Raw genomic sequence first — 22870 nt, 5'->3', positions numbered from 1 at the left:
ATGACAATTTAGAAATGGTAGTATCAAAAAACAAAAACCATGGTCTTCAAACCAAGAACGGAAATAAGTCAAAACAATAAATCAGTAAGAAAAAAATATATATACAGATCATAAATCATATTCACATACAGATTTATTTATTTTTGCCTTTATTTACTCCTAGTCAACAATGAATAGTCATAAATCATAGTCATAGTTCTACAAATATCATCTCATGATTATTGATATTTCATTCTTCTTGAGACAAAGGACCAAATCACACAGAATTAGATGTTAAATGGCAAAATTTAATTAAATACATTGAATGTAATAGAATATTTGAAGTACATCTTTTACGAAATTGGAATAAAGAGAAAATTATAGGGAGGGGGGAGGTTTTTGGAACTTTATGCCCATTTGGAATCACAGAACCTCTTATAGAATAACCCAATGTAACATACATACAGTTTTAAATTACTGTTTCAATAAGATATATATAATATATTAATACTTACTTTGTGGGGAGTAAATACAGAAGAAAACACAGAAGAAAGCTAGAAACATGTTTTGTTAAAATGGATCCTAGATAATATTCGCATTCTTCGAATAATAATGATTGCCAATTTTTATCATCAAATTACTTCCGGATTAATCCTTTGGAGGTGTCACAAATTGAACTTAAATTGGCAGAAAAACATCAATACAATGGACGAAATAGATAGATTTGATTTAAATGACCATATTGGAGTAAAATTTACTTTGATATATCAATTGAAGGCCCATAACGATAGTAAATAATCTGAGTTGTCTTAACTCATCCCAGAAATTTGGATATGAAACTCATAATTGACAAAAATATGTAAATGAATTTTTATGTTCTATATTTCATGCATGTTCAAAAAATGTATGGAGCATTTTTCATTCTCTTGATTGTTACTCAAGTTTTTTATTTATTTTAATGGACCAAAAGTAAACAATATTTGAAAGACATATTCAATCAGTTATACACATTATATTCAAATTTATGGGTTGATTTAAGATACCCGCCAATGCAAGCTATAGTTTGAATCTTCATTTGATGTATTATACTTTCTTGAGCCCAGATATCATTAATTGTGGAAATGAACTTTTGCTACTTTAAGTTAGGGCTGTTATAGGCTTTGAATTCAAATTTCTAGGATAAGTTAAGATACATAAAAATAGCTATATTTTAAAATCTTCATTTGATTTATGAGACTTATTTTAGGGCAAATATTTCTTCATTTTAAATAGGCATATCTTATCTAATTATTTCATTGTGACAATGAAATTTTGCTACTTTAATTTTTAGAAGAATAGAAATGTAATCAAAAGTCATTCTAGCTTGCTTTTTGGCTGACGGACCACACACTTGTTAGTGAAGGTGCTTACTTCATTCTCATTATTTTTAATAACATTACTAATGTCTTTAAATTGCACAAAATGAATAATGCGTGATGACACTCGTATTATTTTTGTTGTAATAAATATTATTATTCGTCAATTTGTATATTAATTAAAAGATACAAATTGCTAAAATAGGTAATCGTTGAAATAGAATCATTAATATGATGGCTTAGTCAATTAGTCTTCTCTTTTGTAGCTACCTGTGTCAGGTCATTGTAAAGCAACAAATTGTACATGTACAAGAGGTGACACACAGAGTGCTTTGTACTGTTTTTGTATTCATTTATAATAGCACAGTCATACCTCCATTAACGAACAATGTATCACTGAAAGAGTCTTTGACTATTGATAGTGTTCTTGAGATCCTTTTTGGTCAAAAAACCAATTATTAACCAAGGTATTGATTTTGTTTTGAATACTGAAGGTAATTTTGTGTATGGGTTATTTCATTCTTGTGACAACCAGGTTCGGTTTCAAAATAGGTGGGCCATACCAAGACTTTTTTTTCTTTTTAACGTGATTTAAAATTTGATTTTTTTTATAGGAAATAATTTAAAATTCCAGGGATTTTTTTTAGATAATGAAATGTTGGGCCTAATTCATGGTTTTTTGTTTTCAAAATAACCTTTTAATTGAAACAAATATTTCAAAAGACTTTTTTAACTAGAAAAGACGTATCTTTTTAATTAGAAAAGACATCTCAAATGACTTTTTTAGAATATAAAAGGGGAAGTCCCTATTTTATATTAGCAAGTGTGACACAGGGTATGTCCCTCTACCCCTAAAATCAACCTTGGTCACGACTAAAATACTTCACAAAAATTTTATATTCTTATTTTGATCTCTTTGTCAAAACAAAGCAATACAATTAAAATGTTCATTTTCTCAAAAAGAAAATGTTTTTTTTCTCTCTCTCTCTCTCGTGATCTTGACTCACCAAAGTTCAGATCATAAACAGGGCAACTTTAATGCAAGGTATAACCTTATCTGAACCCTGGGAATGTACCAAATTTAGGGCTCAATGGATTAACATCGAATTCCTATTTTTATGCTATTTATCTACAAAGCTATTCATCCCCAGACCCTATCATTAAAATAAGTCGTCTCTGATCAAAAGTGTTGTTGACAATGACTACTCCATTGGGTTTGGCTATGGATTCAAAATTGAGTTGTGCCTTTTGTAATATTATGTTCATTTAAAAATATTTTTTGATGAGGTTTCCCTTATATATAAATATCTTTATTTTCCAAGACAATTGTACGTACTAATTATACTGTCTGTTGTTTCCTAATACCTACATTTATAAATGATGAAAAGAGCAAGGGTAAATACAAAAATAGGCAACCACTCTTAGAATTCCCTCTCCCAAATTATCATGAAGTTCTCTTCCACAGATGACATTTCAAGATCTTCCTTTTCTTTATTTCTACGTTCTTTCTTATTCTTTATTGTCTTTGATTATAATGTGTGGATCATGGGTAAAGTAGAAGAGTGGTATGCAATGAGATTGGTCTTTATTTCTATTTTTTTGGGCTTGAGGGGAAAACAATGAAGCATGGCGTTAGTTTGTAAATTTTATAAATGTATAGGTGGAACCCCTTTATTTACCAGCTGCTTACTTGGTTGCTTCTTCTGCATGCACTTTTTTCTAGTTGTTCCTTCTCAGTCATTAAACAACTGCTGTGTTTTTTTTATGGGTTGGTTATAGGTTATATCAGTTCCATTTTTGCTAGAAGTACAAAAAAAACTTTTTAATTAGATACAGATCATAAGGTGAGGGGAGAGAGGGTAAATTTGTTTCATGCCCCCCTTCCTCATTACAGAAATAATTACAAGATACATAACATAAAATGATTAGTGTTGTATTTACTACTTGAATTGAGTCAAACAGTCATTTAGAATAAACTGGAGTCGATTAAATGAATAAGAAAAGAAAAGTTAACAAATTAAGTTGCTACGACACCAATTACACAGTCAATTTGGAAATCAATTCATGTTATTTTGAGTGTCGTCGATGATCAATCAGGAACTCAAGAAAAATAAACGTCGAATGATTAGAAAGTAACTTACGTCACAAAATGTTCCATGAGATTTATCAACAACTTAATAAAATGTGAAGTCGACTGACTCGAGTTTTGAGTTGATTTGGAAATTGACTCACCATTTGAGTCGAACTGAGTCGATATATCACTAAACAACATACTATCTCATAGTACTTGTAGTGAGTAATTAAAATATAATGAACGTAATATAATTAAAAATAAAAGAAAAAAGTTGTCAAAAAAAGGGTAAAAAATAATCTCCCTTCTTCCTCACTTTTTGTAGTAGTTGTTGTTGATACATACTTATTTCCCGATTTCTATATTTGATTATTTGTTCCTTTTCTTTCTTCTTCCCTGTTTTTCTTTCTTTCTTTCCCACAGAAGATTTATGATATTTTTTTATATTCTTCATGTTCTTTAATTTATGTATAATATATTTACAATAACATACGTTTGAATGTATTAACAATCTACGTACATATTTATTCCTCTAAAAGAGAAGGAAAGCCAACAAGAGTTCGATCCATTGGAAATACATACTAGAATATGACGTCATCAAATCAATTTGGTTATGCACAAAATGTATTAATATCTTACAATATACAGTGATGTATGTTATATAATAAAAAGAGGGGTCATAAATCATGGAGCCTCTGAGAAACAGCGCTCCATGAGGAAGAAAATCGTTGTAGTTTTTTTGTTGGTTGTTGGTCAGGGAAACCCTGACTTACGAACTACAATTTTAATTTTATGCAAATACACAAATATTTCCCTGTACTTTCATTTGACCAACGTTTTTTTCAGCGAGTGTTATCCTTCATTTGAGCAAGTCTCAGGGTCGTTCATTTCGGGGATATTTACATATAATAAACATTAAAAGATTAATAGATGAAAAAGATCTATAGTTTATGTCTTCATTTAAGAATTCTGAACATTTTGTAATGAAACTAACAAAGTGATCAAGGAATACCCCAAAAATCGTCCCAACTCCCTTGAAGCTAAAAGGAACAAAAAACATAGTGTTCTGAGCAAAGTCAAAAAAGCCACATGAATCAAAAGTTTTCCTCTCAAAAAATTGGGCAACGACAATGATCGGAAAATGGACATCCTTTTTCAAAGTTGCTACTCGATGATTACTGTATATATACATACATAGACCTAAGTCGCAATTTAACAGTGTTGGATTTGAGTCGAGTTTTAGTTTGGAGTTGTGCGTCAAGTTGATGTGTTTTTGTTAAAACAATAAAACCATTTTCGATATTTAGTTCGAATTCGAGTTTTTTAGATATTTTTCGTGTATACGTGTTTGTATTAAAACAATAACCCTACTTTCGACGTTGGGGTCTAGTTCAAGTTTTGAAAATTTCAACTTATATATTGTAATGTGATTCATCCTCCTTTTCAATACAATATCAACTCTTCCTTGAATAAGAAAGTCAAACGTATAAAATTATTTTTTTATTGTCATTTTGAGTAGTGATACTTGGGTAATTACTCAAATGCCGTTACTTATCAAAGGCTATCATAATACCGTCAAGTAAAAATGAGGTACTGAATGTCCAAGGATAAAAGAAATCTATGTACATATGAGATACGCTCAAGCCTTTAGCAATGATTCGGGATTCTTATTATGAAGACATATCTATTTTGATTAAATATAGAGGAATATTCTAGAAATAATTTATTTTAATTTGACAGTAGAGTAATTGAGTATTTACCCTACTATGAATTTGACTACATAGTCATTACTACTTGAATTGATTTTTTTAATATCATTATTATATTTCGAGCTATTGAAAAGTGTATTAAGCTTGAAGCAGCTCTCACGACACGTAGTCAACTCTCGACCAGCTCATATCTAAAATAATACAACAATAACAGGTATGGCAATGCAAATCTGGGATCGGAACCCAACTTGTATCCCAAAACTCCTCGTATATTGGGACACTCGTATCTCAAGGTAGCACTGTATAAAGATACACAATATCATTTTAATTTTTTATAGGCTACATTGCTTTGACTTACAAACTTCGTAGAAAACGAATTAAGGTATTAATCTCAATATATGCTGCGTACAAGTTTTGTTATAAGTATCTGTAGGCCTTATATTGTCAATGCAGGTTCAAATGCCAGGAAGGCCTAGACCATAAAATAAATGAGATCGATGAAGACAGATTTTATCTCACTAATACGAAAAAATGCACTGCATTTGTTGTTAACTGTTGCTTTTACTGATTACTTTCTCCTTATTTGTAATGTTTAAAGGAAAATAATTTTGCCATTGAGTATATATATAATTTTGCCCCCCCACACACAAATATTTCAGGTGATTTTGAGTAATTTTCAAGGAATTGCCAACTTTAGTCGACAAAATGGAGTTATTTCCCTAAATTTGAGTAATACTCAAATCCAACACTACAAATGAATTATCTTATCATCAAGCGCCTTGTGTTTATTCTTTAAATATGTGTTTGTGCTCACTAAGAAGAGAAGAATATTCGTGTTGTTTTTTTTCTTTTTCCCTTCTTTTGATGGTTATTTTTCCTGTCTTCACCACCTCACGTCACTATTACTTACATGGACTACCTAAGCCCCTCCTCTTTTCTTCCAGTCTCCTCAATTTTTTTGATGATTGCATTTCTTCTTTTGATTCGACGTCGAAAATGAAAAAAAGGAAGAAAAAGAAAAAACCGTACAAAAACAAATTCATACAAAATATGTGATATGTTACAAATGAAGATGGAATAAGGGGGAAGAAAAAATAATAACAGGGAGAGGGAGGAATATCTGCATTTACAATATATTTACATATATAGTTACGATTTTGTACAAGTTGCAACTGTTATAAACAGATAAAAACCATTACAATTTCATTCTGCCATATTTAACTGATATAAAATGTGTCATATTAGTGCCTAGCAGACACAACAATAAATGTAAGTACTTAATACTTAAATCTATTCATATGACTTGTAATAAGAGTTTGAAAGAAAGTTAAATGATGAGCAAGTACTTACTTTAGTCTCTAGAGCGGCGCTCACTAACAAAAAAAGTTCTCTCTTTCTACACGCTCGATGCTACATGCAAAACACCTGCTTTATTTCATTACTATGACACCACTTTTATTTCTTAGATCCTAAATATCAATATGATATATATCAAGAAGCATATATAGAGTGTACTCTGTATACATATTAAATTGCTACATGCGAAACGCTGCATTTGTATAAAAATTGTCAAAAATGACACCAATAATTAATCGATGAAATATTACATATTCAATTATTGTTTGGTCTTCATCCACAGTTATTATCCATCATTCAAGGAATATTCAAAAATTCCGTGTTCCTTATCCCAAGGGAAATAAATTGTTCATTTCTATTAGGCTTTATATCATTTTATGTATACAAAATTGCATCTTCCACACGACATATTTATATAAATAAAACAAAAAAAATCAAATCTCATCCACATCGTTTTTTGATTTTTTTTTTTTTTTTCCTTTTTTTTCAGGGTTTAGCAGAAAGTCATTCTAATTATGTATTTTTAATAAACAAACTTCGATCCGAAATATATATATATATATATACTTTTATCCCCCGAAGGGCCCTTCAACAGTAGAGGAGGGAGTTTTATATGGCTATAAATCATTGTATCATCTATATTGTACATGTAATTGAAAAGAACAGGAAATTCATACATTCTTACACATATATACATACACGTTACTCTAATTTAGGAAAAAATAGAATTTAAGTCAGTCATTCTTTGAAGAACTTGCAATGCTACCTAGGTAGCTATTAGTGATGGGTCTCGATCTGGAAATTCTTTTAGCCCGATGCAAGAACGTTATACAAAGAGACAGCAAAAGAGATTTTAAATCAGTGGTGCCAATTCTTCTCTCAACTAAGAAACTATTATTCACTAATTGTTGTTAGCAACAAGAGATAATTCAAATTCAACGAATCTACAACATTCAAAACAAAGATAAAGGGAAAACAACTCTAAAAATCGACAGCTGATAACAAGATACGGTGTACATTTTTGTATTGGTGAGATAATGACGCGCGTTCCCTCAAAAATCGGTCTTTATCGATCTCGTTTAAAATTTGTCTAGAGCAATTACATGGATAAAGAGTTATATGACGTGTATTTCCAAATTAGGAACATCGCTACTATAATGACGTTATAGGCAGTTTAAAGTATTTTTTTAAGTGTATAGGAATTGTTTATCTGGGATGAGGAGAAAAGAGTTTTTAGTTTTTTCGGTTTTTAGAGTGAGAGTGAAAGAAAATCTTTTCACGATTTGATAGCAATTTAATTTCTCTCTACTAATTAAAGCCACAGTCTTGATCGAGATACAGGTCCAAATCGCTCTATAAAAAATTTAATATGAGCGAGCCGGATATAAAAATAGGTCTCGGACCGACTCTCCTCAAAACTACAAAGTACTCGTCAACAGGAACAACAATAAACCTCATAAACTTGACCCATGTCCTAAAATAATCTCTGTTATTACATATTAGTAGAGTAGTACATATTTGGAAAAGATTATTGCGTAAGGGTCATAAATTATTATTTAGTATGTATGTAAAGAAAAAAAGTCTCTCTAATTCTAAGTTAGTTATTATTGCGTATGCTCCATATTTCTTAGTAGTTTTTATACGCACTATTTAATGTGAGAAGATGAGGGTTTGATCTCAATAAGGGTGGGAGCCAAACAAACCTTACAACTTTACGTCACTATTACACTTTGTTTCATTCTTTTCAACTTAAAAATATGAGGGCAATTTGACAGTTTTGTATTTCATTCCATTTAGATAATTGCTTGATTCTTCGCTAGAATTTGATGATGATTTGGGATTTATGTATGTGTTCTATACAAGTTGTCATTTGTACAAGTTGCAACCAAAAAAGTGCGGAAGAATATTTTAGAATAGGGCTTTTGAAGAGGATAAAACAATAGTTGAGTATTTCTATGATCAGTGATTCCCCACCCTTTTATGACTGCTGAGAACTTACAGAGTGGGTTCCTAAAACATAAAAAAACCTCAACACGCCGGCGAACAGATTGGCAACACTGAAAGATGAAGGACATATTTGCTGTGAGGATTTTCCTTAAATGTTTTTTGGACTTTCTAATGAAGATCATGAATGACTTTTTTATAATGACAATTACCAATGAGTTATAAGCATGCAATGATACCCTATATTAAAACTTTAGTGTCCATATTAGTTCAATTATATATAAATCATTTTAATTGAAATGATAGCATCATTGTAGGATAAGTAATATATAAATTAGATGTTTTGATTAGTGATGGATCGGTCTAAAAAAACTAAAAAGACTGTTGTCCTATCAGTCCACTCCTAATAAAATTTAGCAGTCCTAGAGTGACTACAACAGCTGAAATGACGTAGTTACTAACTATATTCTTTCAACTGTTTGACAAAACTTCTTTCAATTTACAAGATGGATGAAGTTTAAGTAGGAGGTGTAACTCATCCAAAAAAAGTAGTTTTTATATTATTCAATCCTAGCTATGAGTGAAGAGGATTGTAGAACTGGCGGATAGAGGTATCGCTCCTTAGGACCGTTTTTTGATAAAAAAGACCCCGATAGAAAAAACTGAAAGGGAGGGGAGATTATTTAGGCAATCAGTCCTAAGACCGATCCAACACTAGTTATGATAGTTACAGATTTTAACTTGTATATGCAGATTGTACAAGTTACAGCATGTACACGACATATGCATATATATAAAACTTGGATTGCTAATATTGAACACTTTACTTTTGTATAGAATAAGCTGAATAGTGTTGAGTTTTAGTTTGGAATCATTTTCACCGGAAAAGGATTCCAAAATAGTTCTCAATAGAGCGTTTTCACGTGACGTTACTATTTTGATGTCGTCTATTTTGGAGCCTAAAGAACAAAGGTTTATAAAATGTAAGGCCTTTATTAAGACATATAGTGAACTAATGGATTTCAAAATGAGACCAACAAATAGAAGGGCTTGCACATAACTGTATATCAAAAAAACGTATTGCCAAGTTTAATTATATATCTATCCCTAAAATGTGTGGAAAATATTTCATTATGTCGGGTTACAATCTAATTTCCGTTTGGTAGATACAAATTATCTATAAAACCCTTTGATAGAGTTTTATGAAGGTATATAGGAAATTTGTACCTTGCATATTGTAGTAAAAATTATTTTTGAGCCCTCAAGGTGGCATTTCCTTCATTTATGATACAATTTATGACGTCAGTGAAGACCGAAAAAAGCCAATTCGATTTCGGACCAATTTTATACACTATAGAACATAGCAACTCATGGTTTGGGTTGTGTATGACTGCCATTAGAAAAGCGTCACCCTGTATATAAAATTACAGCTATTGGATAGAAAAGAGAGAGAAAGGAAAAAAAAGAACTAAATAACCGTTTCAGGTCTCAGTATACACGAAATGATTTATGAGATGTGTATTCTCTTCTTCTTCTTGTTATTATTATTATTATTCTTCCTCTTCTCTTTTTCAAATAGGGTGATAATGAAAATGGAAAAAAAAGAGAAAAAATATATAATTCGGGAGTGTAAAAATCAATAATCATTATTTTATAATAACATTAATGTTTATTTAAATATTATGTGCTCGTCTGGTTAATAAATTTACATTGTATATCAATAGAACTAACACTTGGTAGTGTTTTTCTTCCTTTTTTGACCGCTAGAGTGTGCTATTTGTTCATCTTTGTTATTTTGTAAGTTCGCTTCCAAATGGACCATGTGTCTTACTTTATTTTTGAGCATATTATGAAACTAAATTTCTACAAGAGGACCTCTTCATGACAAATTACAAATATTTGTTTTTACGAGCTCTTTTTTTTTTTTTTTTTTAAAGAAACGAAATACAATTGTGATTCAGCATCTATTTGACTCTAATGCATTATTATGTTTTAAGGAAAGACTAAATTATTAAACCAATTGGAGCTTTGTTTGATCATGAGTATTGGGCCCAGTAGGCAAGGAAACAAATATGAGCCCTTCTTGATGTTTACAATGCAATGAGTACCGATTTATTACGTTAGAGTGAATTGCCCCTAGTATGTACTCCACATGTCATCCCCTATATGATCCAAATCCTAAGAGATTTTTTTGTATTTAACATTTTAAATTGTCATTAAAAATCCTCAAAATCGGCAAATAATCCTAAGAAATGCGCATTAGTAAATCCTGGAAGAGTATTTACTTCAAAAGAATGTACTCACTTCGTTTGCCTAGAAGGAATCTATTTCAAAGGATGTAACTCTCCTGTAGTTACTCAATCATTTACTCTACTCCAAAACCGGACCTGCAGAGTCCATATTTATTATATTATAGAACATACCCTAGTGCAAGGGTCCCCATTGCCCTACACCCGACAATATACGGAACATGGAATTAGAGCCGCATATTGTTGTTGTTTTTGAATGCTCACAACGACATCAAAAACGAAATTGTTTTGTTATGTGACCTTTCTTAAAATTTCACTAAATTAGGATAAATTAAATTAAAGCTTAACCAATTTGTTAAAATTGCCCTACTTGTCTCCACGATTGAATAGATATGTAGCTTAAACTGCATGCAAACAATGCCTACAGGTATCCGTATACTCCCCCCATAAACATGGATACATTTAAGATTGAATAGTAGCTTAAATTGGGATCGTGGTCGGATCTGTAGCCTAAACTCCATTCACAGAATGCTTGCAGACATCACTGTACTCACCACCCTTCACGAAGAGAAACCAGACTTCTTAGCATATAAAAGCCCTCTCTTTGCCATTTCATGTACTACTATATAACTATTTAGTCCCCATAAATCAATTTTTTGATTGGTGATATAGAATGTATATCAGTACAAAGCAGCTGTTAGCCACCATACATACATATACATATATATACAAACAATATATGTATATTGTATACACTATGTGTGACGTGTAGAACCCCCCTTCGCCTCTCTCTCTCTCTTTCCTCATTCAGAAGCTCTCTTTTTCTTCTTCTTATTGTGTTATGTGTAACAGAGAGGAAAAATATTCCCCTTTTTTCTTCTTTTGGGAAACTCTCTTTTTTTCCTCTTTCGTTTTTTTTTCAAATATATGTATATTTTGACTGTGAAACAGTCAGTCAGTTTGTGTTGAGATAAGAGTGTTGTGTCCCTCGTATTTAATAAAATCCATTCCCCAAAATACACAGACAATTAACGAATAATTAACTATATATGTATATGTTTAAGACGGCGAGCGTCAACCATTCTTCTCCCTTTTTTATATTATTAAAACCAGCACCCAAGTCTCGCTGAGTGCAACCCTTTTCTTAAAGAAGAGATCAAGAAACGAAGTTTTTATTTGATTATTATTATTATTACCTGTGAAGTCGTGTCGTGTCGTTTCGTGTGTGTGTACACATAATCCAGTCCCGCTTTGAAGGAACTACATACATACTACATATTACAGCTCCAACCCAAAAAAAAGATAAAGGGGAAGAAGAAACCATCTATCTATCTATCTTTCTTTCCATGCTGTAGTAGTAACCTTTATTTCTCTGCCTGTGATATATCTATTAGTATTAGTAGTATTCATAATTAAACAACTCTACTCTCAGATACGAAACTTACATACTTAACTGACTATGAAGTTTAAAAGTGATGTGATCAAGTGATACAGTTTTATTGATATTAAATTATTTACGCATTTTGTCATTCCTACTCCATACTCCTAGAAAGTTAAAGTTGAAGATATTATTTTTAATAATAATTTTGAAGGAATCCTTATTTTTAAACCGACTCTCATCATCATGGCAACAACGACTACTCCCTAATGCAGCATATAGCAAAAGGCACATCGAGGATCCACATCCCGGTTTGAATCATTTCATAACACACTATGTGTATCACTTGTACCTGTTGGAAGAGTCGATTCAAGGTAAATATAGCACTACCATTTCTCATTTGGGGACATTCGGATTTCTATGTAAATGACATGAACAAATTGGACCATGTTTGTCAACGGGTCTGGATAGGATACATACTTGTGCCCGGGTTTTATATTGTAAAAAATAAGACATAAATTACCAGCAAGATATCTTATTCTCTTTGTATTTACTTGTCGCCCATTGAAATTTGCAAAAAACAGTATTCAGATCATTACTTATTGGAAAATATCCATTTGATCAAGGGTAATTGCCCCCTATTTATCATTATTGATGGGTAGTTTAGAGACTTTTTCTATTAGTGTATGACTACATATCTCAAATGATGACTGAGCAAATGAAGGGCTTTATATTTTTTTGTGATATCATCGTATATCTGTCTTGAAAACTCAGCAAATTGTTTACCATTACGTCCGTTAGAACTATATATGACAAAATAACTAATCATGCAACTTTTCATTTGTTTTTGTTTTTTAAACTGGGAGGGAGACAATGACCCCTTATGTACTGGCGCCATAGCTCATGACTAACTAAGATGCATGACTCTGTACTTCTAAAGGTCATTCGTAATTAAGGGGTTTATACTCATGTTCAGAGATCAATTATACATTTCTTCTGAGTTCTTGTACTTAAAATAACCCACTCTGGTACCTTAGTGTTGTCATACCGTAACTTGAGAGATAGGTAGGGTCTACGCAGAAAAAGAAGGCTCAACATTAGGTAACTTTGTGTTCATCCCTAATCCATGGCTAGCAGCTAAGGGTTGAGAAATAAGAGTAGGGGGTAGCTACTCCGCCTTCTATTCATTGTATAAATGAAGACATGATTATTTTACAGCCCTTCTTCTTTCTATGACTTCAATTGTCTTTAACCTTGAAGTTTTTTTCTATTTTTGTCTAACTGCATACAATTATCTTCTTCCGTACAAAGAAATTGAAAAGCTATGACCAAAGGAATTTCCTGTTTCGTATTGTCGTCTATAATAACGTAGAACTAGTGTAGATAAACGAACCATTGCCTGATATAGAAATATTCAGGATTTCCGATCATTAATCAGCTCAACATTAGAATGGATATTTTAGTTATAAAGTATTATAATGGGTTGGTGTAGTACATATATGATCAATTAATAATTTATGAAGAGCAAAAATCTATGTGACATATCAGAATTTACACGAATATTTACATATCCGGGGTAGATAACATCCTAGATTTTCAATAATAAATATTTATATTTATAAATATTAACAAATAATAAAGATGTAGAATCGAGCCAATAGGAAGTTGTCTTTCAATTTCAGCTATAAGGCAGAATAAAAAAACCTCCCTTATAATCAATAGGGAAATGGGAGAAATACAGCAATAACCAAGAGACGAGAAGACGAAAAAAATAAGAAGGGTTGATTTGATGTTGATGACGTTCTCTCTCTCAAAAAAAAATTGAATATCAAAAAAAAAAAAAAAAAAAAAAGAGGAGGAGCCAAATAATATTGTGGAAGTTTTTTGGTAATGGCAAATGACGTCACAAATAACTGTTGACGTTTATATTATATTACATATCATACTTATTTATAAGGCATTTAGCAACTACTTAAAAACTCATTATTTTTCATTAAATCTTTCAAGAAATTTCTTCACGATATATTTCTAAACGTAATATTTTGAATTACATAATAGTTATACACGTGAGTATATATACACAGATAATTCTACTGTCCTCGTAATATAATATTAGGACCTTATAGGCCCGACTCCTATAGATAACACTAGTTGCTTTTGTCCCACCATGGCTAACATGAGTAGCCGTATTATGACGATTGCCTATATGCCGGGGCACTGAACAATGTCTAATGCCTGTGCAACTAGTCATTGCAGTTTATTTAAGGATAAGTCGTCAGTGTTCACAGCCAATAAAAAACCCGTGATTACGCCATTGAAATATATATTTCAAACTGGAATTTTCAACCATATTCAAAACACTCAACATATATATATTTTTAGTTAATTTGGGATCTTAATAGTAACCTTGATAGTTTTTTATAGTTTAGGGGATACTTTTCTTAGTCCACAAAATTCTGGTAAATGTTTTGTATTCCTGAATTTGTCAAGCATATTTTTATGTATTTTGGAAGTTTACAAGTTTTTTCCCCTACATTAGTCAAAAAAACCGACTTGTTAAAAGTATTAATAGATTATTTGAATATAGTCAGTTATTGAAATATAAAAATATTATTTCTTGAGTTAAAAAAGAAAACTCGTCTTGAGAGCTTTTATTTTAGCTATTCAGTAATGTTTCGGAACTACTTGTATGACTTCACAATAATTACACACTCATTATGAGCAATTTATAATAAGATAAAAGTTAAATATACTAACCTATACGTAAAAATATGATTATTGAGGTAAGCTTCAAAAACATTTTTAGACCAATTTATTTATTTATTAATATTTACGTATAAATGATGATAGTTTATATCGTTTTTACTTAAATAAAACAGTATTATTCCTGATATTTTTGGTGTACTATTGTTTGTATATGTTGTGAACTCGTGAGGATTGTAGGAGAAGTTGTTAGTTGTCTAAAAATATTGTGCAAGTTACAACTTCAATATCTCAATTGGGTTTATTTAAGTAATATAATATTTATAATTTTAATCACCAGCTATATATAAATACTATTATTTAAGTTTGATTTATAAATATTAAGCATTTATTAAATAACTGTGGTCATATGAACTTCACAATGTGCCACTAACTGCATTTATTAATATTTCTTATTTAATCAGTTAGTAATTAGATCAATAATAAATATATCGACTCTCTAAATAATGTTCAATTCTTCAACACAAATAATCATTCTAAAAGATTCATTCTACTTTTAGATCGTAACAACTTGTACAATTTACTTATACAAGTTGTAACTTGTACATGAATTATATATACTCACTTCCCACGGGCTTTACAACATCCCACATGCAAAATCTCTGCTATTCTCCAAGTCGTACGCTCGTATAAATATAGATTTTTTGAAAAAATAAATAATTGGTTACTATTGGGATTTATGTATATACTTATTTTGACTAGCTAGTTTTGAGCCACTCTGTTTTTAATCAATTGATTTATGACTTTTCCTTCTTTTTCTCTCTCTTTTTCTTGCCTAACTCTCTACTTATATAACTTTAAACATATGTATGTATTTTTGAGGTCCCCCCTCTAATATTTAGTAAGTATGTCTGTACATGCCCCCCCTGCATAACTTTTTTTTCTTCCTAGGCAAAATAAATAAATTTTAATAATATATCTTAGTAAAATAAGGCACAAATATATTGTATTAATATTTTTAAATGAAAAAACTACAAATTTCAGAATAGATTGGTCTTTCCCCCAAAAAAACTTGATGACAAATTTTAGTGTCATATCAATTATTTTCGACAAAAATTTTAAATAAAAATTTATGACTCAATATTGTTGAATATATTTATTTCCAAAGAATTACGAACGAAAAATGTATTTACATGCAAATTATTTACTTGGAAGTGTATAAACTATACATTATAAGAAGGGGATGTATGATTTAAGTTGCAAAAAAAAAAAAAAAAAAGGAGAACGAGATGAGGTTAGATAGACCACTATGTACCTGGTTAAATATTCTTGTATTATTTATCCTTGCGTATGCCCCCAAAAGTAGAACTACCTCATTTCCTCTCTATTATTTCCCTCTTTGACCACTAGAGTGTGTGAAGCAATCTTTGATATTTTCGCAGATATCTTCAAAATTGATTACATATGTTTATAACTTATTATATAAATCCCAAAATGCCATTAAATACGATAGCCATACAACTAACCCTTATAACAAGAGGGCAGACACACTGGAACCAAAGTGGCCAAAGGGGCATTTCCCCTCTTTTGTCCCTTAAATCTACGTACATAACATTATAAAGTAAGCAAAAATGAAGTGAAAACGGCAAAGTAAATATATCTAGTTTAGTATTATAAGCCACCGTCGCATTTGTATTCCTTTGAGCCATATAAGATTGATTACGTATTTTTAGCAATCGTTACTGAAAATTGTTTCAAAGGAATTCCTTCAAATTTTATCCTTTTTTTTTAAATATTACCGAAATAAAACAATATCAATGCCCCCCCCGGAAAAAAGCAAAAAAAAACCTCTGTAGACGCTCCTCATGACATCTGCATTATATAATTTGCCCCGATCCACTAGAAAATGTATTACGGCGTTCGTGCAAGACACTCTAATTCCAGGACAGACTAATATACAGTTGGCATAGAAATGCCTAATATATAAGGGACTTTTTGTCCATGACCAAACAATGATGCCTACTGCATTAAAGTTTTTTGTTTTTTTGAAAAAAAAAAAAAAGTTTCACTTTTTCCCCTTTTTCTTCATTCCTCCCAAAGTTTTTTCCCTCAATTTTTGACACTTTTTGAACACACTGTGATTTATGACTTTCTTTTCTTCTTCAAATTTTATTTTTCTTTTCTACAAAAAAAATGTAAAAAAAATATTTTACATTTAAGGCATTTAATTATTACAAAGGAATATTTTTATTTGGCTCTGAATGCCCAAGGACAGAGAATGGTCCAAACTACCCTTTTGTATGTTCTATCTGACGAAATATTTGCTTAAATACTTATGTTAGGATTAAATCCTAAAATATATTTTACCAATATTATAAAAATACTATCCATACAAGGTGTGTTCAGGGAAGCCACGTAATACAAGCCTTGTAGGGGAAAAAAGGTTAAAAATATGTGATCTGTTAACTATAATTTTTTTCATAAAAGTTTAGTCCAGATTAAGTACATATGTATTCTTCATCTAATTGTTATCGTTCAGTTATGTTAGCAAGTTATACTACAAATTTCATTGGAAATAGGGAAAATAATGAGAAATTGCTACATTATGTTTAAAAGGGCCCATATTAGGACCCAATTAGGTGATATACAAAATAAAGGCTTTTAAAGTCAAGTGAATACTACTTGTGAATACAAAAACTAAGAAATGATTTTTTTTTTCATTGGAAACAGTGATATAGTTAAATATATCATGTTATAATAATATATGGCCTTTAAGGCCATCATCCTATTTCCATGGCAAAATAAATAATAATTATTATCCCTTTTTAGAGATCGTTTTTTTTATGTTTACATTTTGTGATCTGTTTATGAGCTTCACTCTTGTTTACCCCTCCCCATTTAATTTTCTCACACACACACACACAGACAGAGAAACTGATAGAGTCATTAAAATGTCCAATTTTATAGGTTCATAACTTAGGATCTAAGTGTTTTTTCCCTTTTTCGTGTCATTGTTCCTTCCTTATTACTTTTAGGGGTCGATGTTTTTATATGTTACAAAAAAAAATGTGATAAAATTTTATGAGATACACTTTTTTTGCTTTTGTCATTGTTCAATAGGCGGCTACCGCCACCGACGACGATGTGGTAGAAAAAGGGTAGTGATTCTACTCTGAAGGATGCTTAAACGATAATGATAGACGTATGTCATCAAATAATGATGCTGTATTTTTTAAGGGGAGGGAAGGGGGGTCTTTATGTCAAATATATATATATACATGTGAGTGCACTCTTCAGGGGGTACTTGCTTGTTTTTAACAGTCGTAGAGAAGTGAAAAAGGGGGCGAGATAAAAGTAATTTAAGAGAGAGATGATCGTTCAACTATTCTCACGCTACTCTCAACTCTTTTATTCCTCTTATTATTTAGATACGTCATGAATAGATAAAAAAGATTCAGACCCTTGATGTCTATTCTTTTTCGTATCAAGTCAGCCAAACAAAATGACAAAGTTTTAAATGTATACGAACCAGGTGTCATAAGTTAATCAAAAATATTAAATTTTATTTTAAGTAATCTTTTGTTTTCATTCAAGAAGATGGAAAGATTTAAATCATTAGCGGTTGTTGAATTTATCAAGCCAACAACCTTATATATATATAAATATATTATCATGCTAGGGAAAAAAGAGAAAAAACCCATAAATCTCTTCCTTTTTTTTCTTTACCATTTTTCTCTTCCAAATTACCGCACAGACTTATTTCTCGTTTTCTTCCAATGTCTCAATTTCACCCAACAACGAATATATATTTCTTCACCATTCATTTATAGCAATATCAGCCTCATACCCTAGTAATTCGTTTGCCTTTCGTAGACATTATTACTATCTAAGGATACTATATTTGTAGGCAGTAGGAACTTCCTTTAGGGAATCACTCAGAGGAGACTACTTCCTGTCGTGTTTTGAAGTGATTTATCTTTTTTCTTACATTAAGCTAGTGTATTTGTATTCGAACCAAAATTTTCGATTTCGGCCAAGTTAGTATTAGGGTAATGTATTCAATTTCGAGAAATAGGCATAGTTTTTTTTTGTAATTTCCCCAATTTATTTTAAGAATGTAATATGGTCCTTTTTCATAGACTCTTCTTTTAATAAGAAAGTAAAGCATTTGTAGTTATTTTTTACTATACTTTTGAGTAGTGATACATTCTATATATTTGATGAATTATCAATACTCGAATATTTTCAATTTGTACTGATAATACTTCCAGTTTAAGTAAAGTCGAATTTACCCCAAAAAATATTTCCCCAAAGTCTAAAATGTAATTTTCAGGAGATTTTCTATTTTAATAAATTTTACTAAATTTTTCGAATTCGAGAATAGATCGTAGTACATTCATTCTAGTTTTCAGAATGATTCTGATATCGATATGGTCTTAAGTAAGTTTTGATGGACCAAGTTGGATCGATATTTCGGTTGAGACCGGGATCAGAGACTGTGGACCAATTTTCTCTCCATTTTAGGACTTATACACCATTCATAAAACACTTTAAACATTATATACCATAATTGTGGTAACAATGTTCACAATTTGGACTCAAAGGTGAAATTGTCATCAATAATTCATTTATTAATCGGTCTGAATTGAACATATTAAATGAGACCAATCTAGATCTAAATGACAACGGTCAAATTAGTAGTTCCGTCCAACCAACCCCCTCTAGTTTCAACTGCAGCATCTAACCATAAACTTACACAGGTCTTGAGAAGGAACTCCTTGTACATGTTGGCCACTGCCTCGAGAACGGAAGCCTACAAGGAGTCAACAGTGTTATGTGCATGATTATAAGACACTCCAAGGCGCTCCATACACAGTAGGTCAAGGGGTTCAGACCTGGCCAGTTAGAAGGACACATTTTCTTTGCCTCAACAATAGAGGGCTTTAAAATAAATCCGGTTCCAATTAACTAATTTGGGCAAACCCTATCAATTTAAAATTTTAGCATGGAACCAAATATGTTCACATCAATTCAAGCTGACTAGAATAATTATTAATTGAGTTATTTGCGTCCTTGAGGTTGTACCTGGCACAAAAGCATATAATAATGGATGCACAGTGTTTTTATTCGGAGGACATCTCAAAACTTTTGTATTTTTTCTTATACAGTTTTTCTGCTGAATCCAATGAGCACACTTTCATAAACATGGGCCCCAGGGTTTGAAGACTTTGAGGTATAAACTTGTTCCGGATTATAAATTCCTACCCGTACATCTTTGAAAAGATATAACCCAACTTTCAATGAACCCAACCCAAAAAATATTATACGGGTCACAGACCACTCTTGTAACTATAGAAAGACTGGAAATTCCAAATTAATAAATATATCCATACTTCATATAACTGCTCTGATTTGATATTAGAAAACTATGTATGTAAGTATTTAAAAGCTCATGAATTAAGTAATGTTTATAAGAGAGTCAACAGAAAGTGGGAGGAGATATTTATTTAATAAAAATAATAAGAAAAACAAAAAATGTATTCGGTAAGAACAGTACACACAACTAAGACACACTCTGTAACAGTCGTGAACGCACGCAAAAAGCAGACGTTGATTGATACAATAATATATATGAGGAAAAAAGAGACGAAAGAGAAAAAAAGAAGAAAGTTATTTCCCTTTTTGCTCGCTAGGTGACGTGTGCGTGTTTGTATATACGATACTCTCAAAGCCTACTACCATTGATTATTTTTGTTCTTGTTTTTATTACTACCGTACCATGAGAACTTTATATATAGATATATACATATCACATATCAGTCATTTCTATCCATTGAATCTGTGATAAACTAACAAACCAAAGAGATATATTTTATTTATATATATATATATGTACATATTTAGTACAACAAGGCTTTTATAGTTGTGATTAACGCTGCCGTGCCTACCCTCACCTCATATATTTTTTCTGTATATATATCTATGTATATACTCAATTAAAAAACAATTAAGCACCTCGTAAAAAAATAAAAGGTCATAAAACATGCGTAAGGTAATTATTATTATATTGTTATTTTTGTTTTAGTATGATTTTTATGGGTTTTTTGTACTCTTTCTAAGCTGTGGTATGTATGTAAATATTTGGCATTTTTTCGAAAGGAAAATAAGGCAAAAAGAGAAATAATAATTAAATATTATTGTGTGTTCAAAATCGAAAGAAAAACGCTTTAAATAAAAAGTATTTCCCCCTTTTTTTCTTCATTTTTATGAAAAAAAAGAAAAAACTTTTGTACCCCAAGAAAGAGAGAGAGAGAGAGAAAAAAAAGCAATAAATCATTCTGCATGAAAAATAAAAAAAGTTGGAAAAAAAATCGTCAAGTTATGAATGCCTTACTTAAATGTATATAGAAGCTTTTTACTCACCCTTGTTTTTATAAAGTTTGTTGATACGTATGACGATGCTACTTCTACGCACAAATTGTACAAGTTACAATAGCCAAAAAGTGAGATGAAACATTTAAAATGAAGAATTTAGATTAGTATTTGTTATGAGGATACTGCAATAATTGAATACTATTCATAAAATGACAAACTTTTTTATGCATGGATATCATCTAATTAGTTATAGGCATACTGTTGTACATTACAAGATTCAAATATCCCCTTGTAAAGGATCTATTAATAGATCCAAATAAAGTATTTGCAATACTACTTGGGTTAAAGATTAAACAATCATAGAATATTCTTTTGATGGTCCATATGTTAATTGTTCAATAAATGGCTTTCTGAATGAAAAATACTATTTATTTTTAAGTATTATGTGGTGTTAAAAGATCCGTAGTAATTAATTACTAATAAATAATAGTACATTAGTCATTTTAATAGATCAAATTGAAATGATAGCATCACTCCATAATTAGTAATTAAAATGAATGATGTTATAAGACGTTAAAACTTATGTGACATAGAAATTTTAAACTGAGCAATCTCTTTATTTAATTTAAAATTGGCATATTTTGTAATATTTTCTACTCCATCTTCTCATAGGAAATTCTTAATTTATCACATTTTATCATTATTATTATATGTTTTTTGTTGTTTTTTTTTGGGGGGGGGGATTGTACTTAATTATTTTTTTAGTATTATTAGGAGTGATTTAAAGAGTAGTTTAATGATCTCTTATTGTTTATTTACAACCCCAACAATGAATATATCATAAATGCAAATAAAGTTTTACATTTCTAAAATATTCATATAACACTCCAACAAAGTACTTGTGTTAGGATTTAAAGGAAAGAGTAAATAAATGTTAAAACATTTTGGGGAAAAGTGTTTCTATTATGTGGAGAAATAGATGTTTTACATTCATTTTCTCAAATTCTATTACGGTCCAGGCAATTTTAATAAAAATATGCTAAAACATTCAGGGAAAAAGTGTTTATATTTAGGAAAGGGATTATATATAAATACGCCTAACATGTATATGTATATTTTGTCAAATTGAGCATTTAATTCATACTTTTTTATGTAAATATATTTGAACATATATCTCTCTCTGAATGATGGAATCAGTGATCATTAGTACGAAGGTATATCATTGGCTCTCTCTCTAGCAGAGTGTGTCTCAAAAGACTCAAAGCTCATTTCTCAACCTGACAGCTGTTATGTACAATCACAAAATAAGCAGAAGAAGAGGAAAGAGTATATATATGTATGTAGTTAAATACATTGAACATGGAATAACCGTCGTCCTTCCACACTTGATTTATTACTCTTTTTCCCTTCCTCTCTTTCTTTCTCCTTTTTCTTCTTTTGCCATGAGCAGTATTAAGGGAGCGCCATCTACAGCCTTCACTTGTACCTTCCCAAATTATATATATATATTTATTTATTCTATACCAAGCATGTTAACATTAAGCATAACCACATTAAAACAAATGATTCTCTAGATCCCGAGTTATTATTTAATATAAAGTATAATTACTTGTAATTTCCTTTCATGCCTTAATTTAATTATATACATATACATATATTTTGACAAAATACTATTTTGCTCCATGTTTAGTGAATTCTTTGTGCTTTATTGTCCTTGAAATATACACTAAAAAACCTTCTTGGCTGTAAGG

At 30.6% G+C, this 22870-nt stretch overlaps 1 protein-coding gene across 4 annotated transcripts in view; it reads left to right on the top strand.

Moving 5' to 3' along the window:
- LOC121120280 (uncharacterized) overlaps window positions 1-22870 on the top strand; it is a 64228-nt gene that overhangs the window by 29178 nt on the left and 12180 nt on the right. The window contains exon 1 of one of the 4 annotated variants that reach the window (XM_071889212.1): window positions 11589-12415. The exons of 2 other annotated variants lie outside the window; for them this stretch is intronic. The gene's annotated coding sequence lies outside the window, so the exon portion shown is untranslated. Of the gene's footprint in view, window positions 1-11588; window positions 12416-22870 lie in introns of those variants that run through there. One more of the 4 variants, XM_071889213.1, reaches the window with a different exon arrangement.

The sequence above is a fragment of the Lepeophtheirus salmonis genome, chromosome 6, assembly GCF_016086655.4.
Source record: "Lepeophtheirus salmonis chromosome 6, UVic_Lsal_1.4, whole genome shotgun sequence".
Lineage (NCBI taxonomy): Eukaryota > Metazoa > Arthropoda > Copepoda > Siphonostomatoida > Caligidae > Lepeophtheirus > Lepeophtheirus salmonis.
This window is presented reverse-complemented; position numbering and strand designations above follow the sequence as displayed.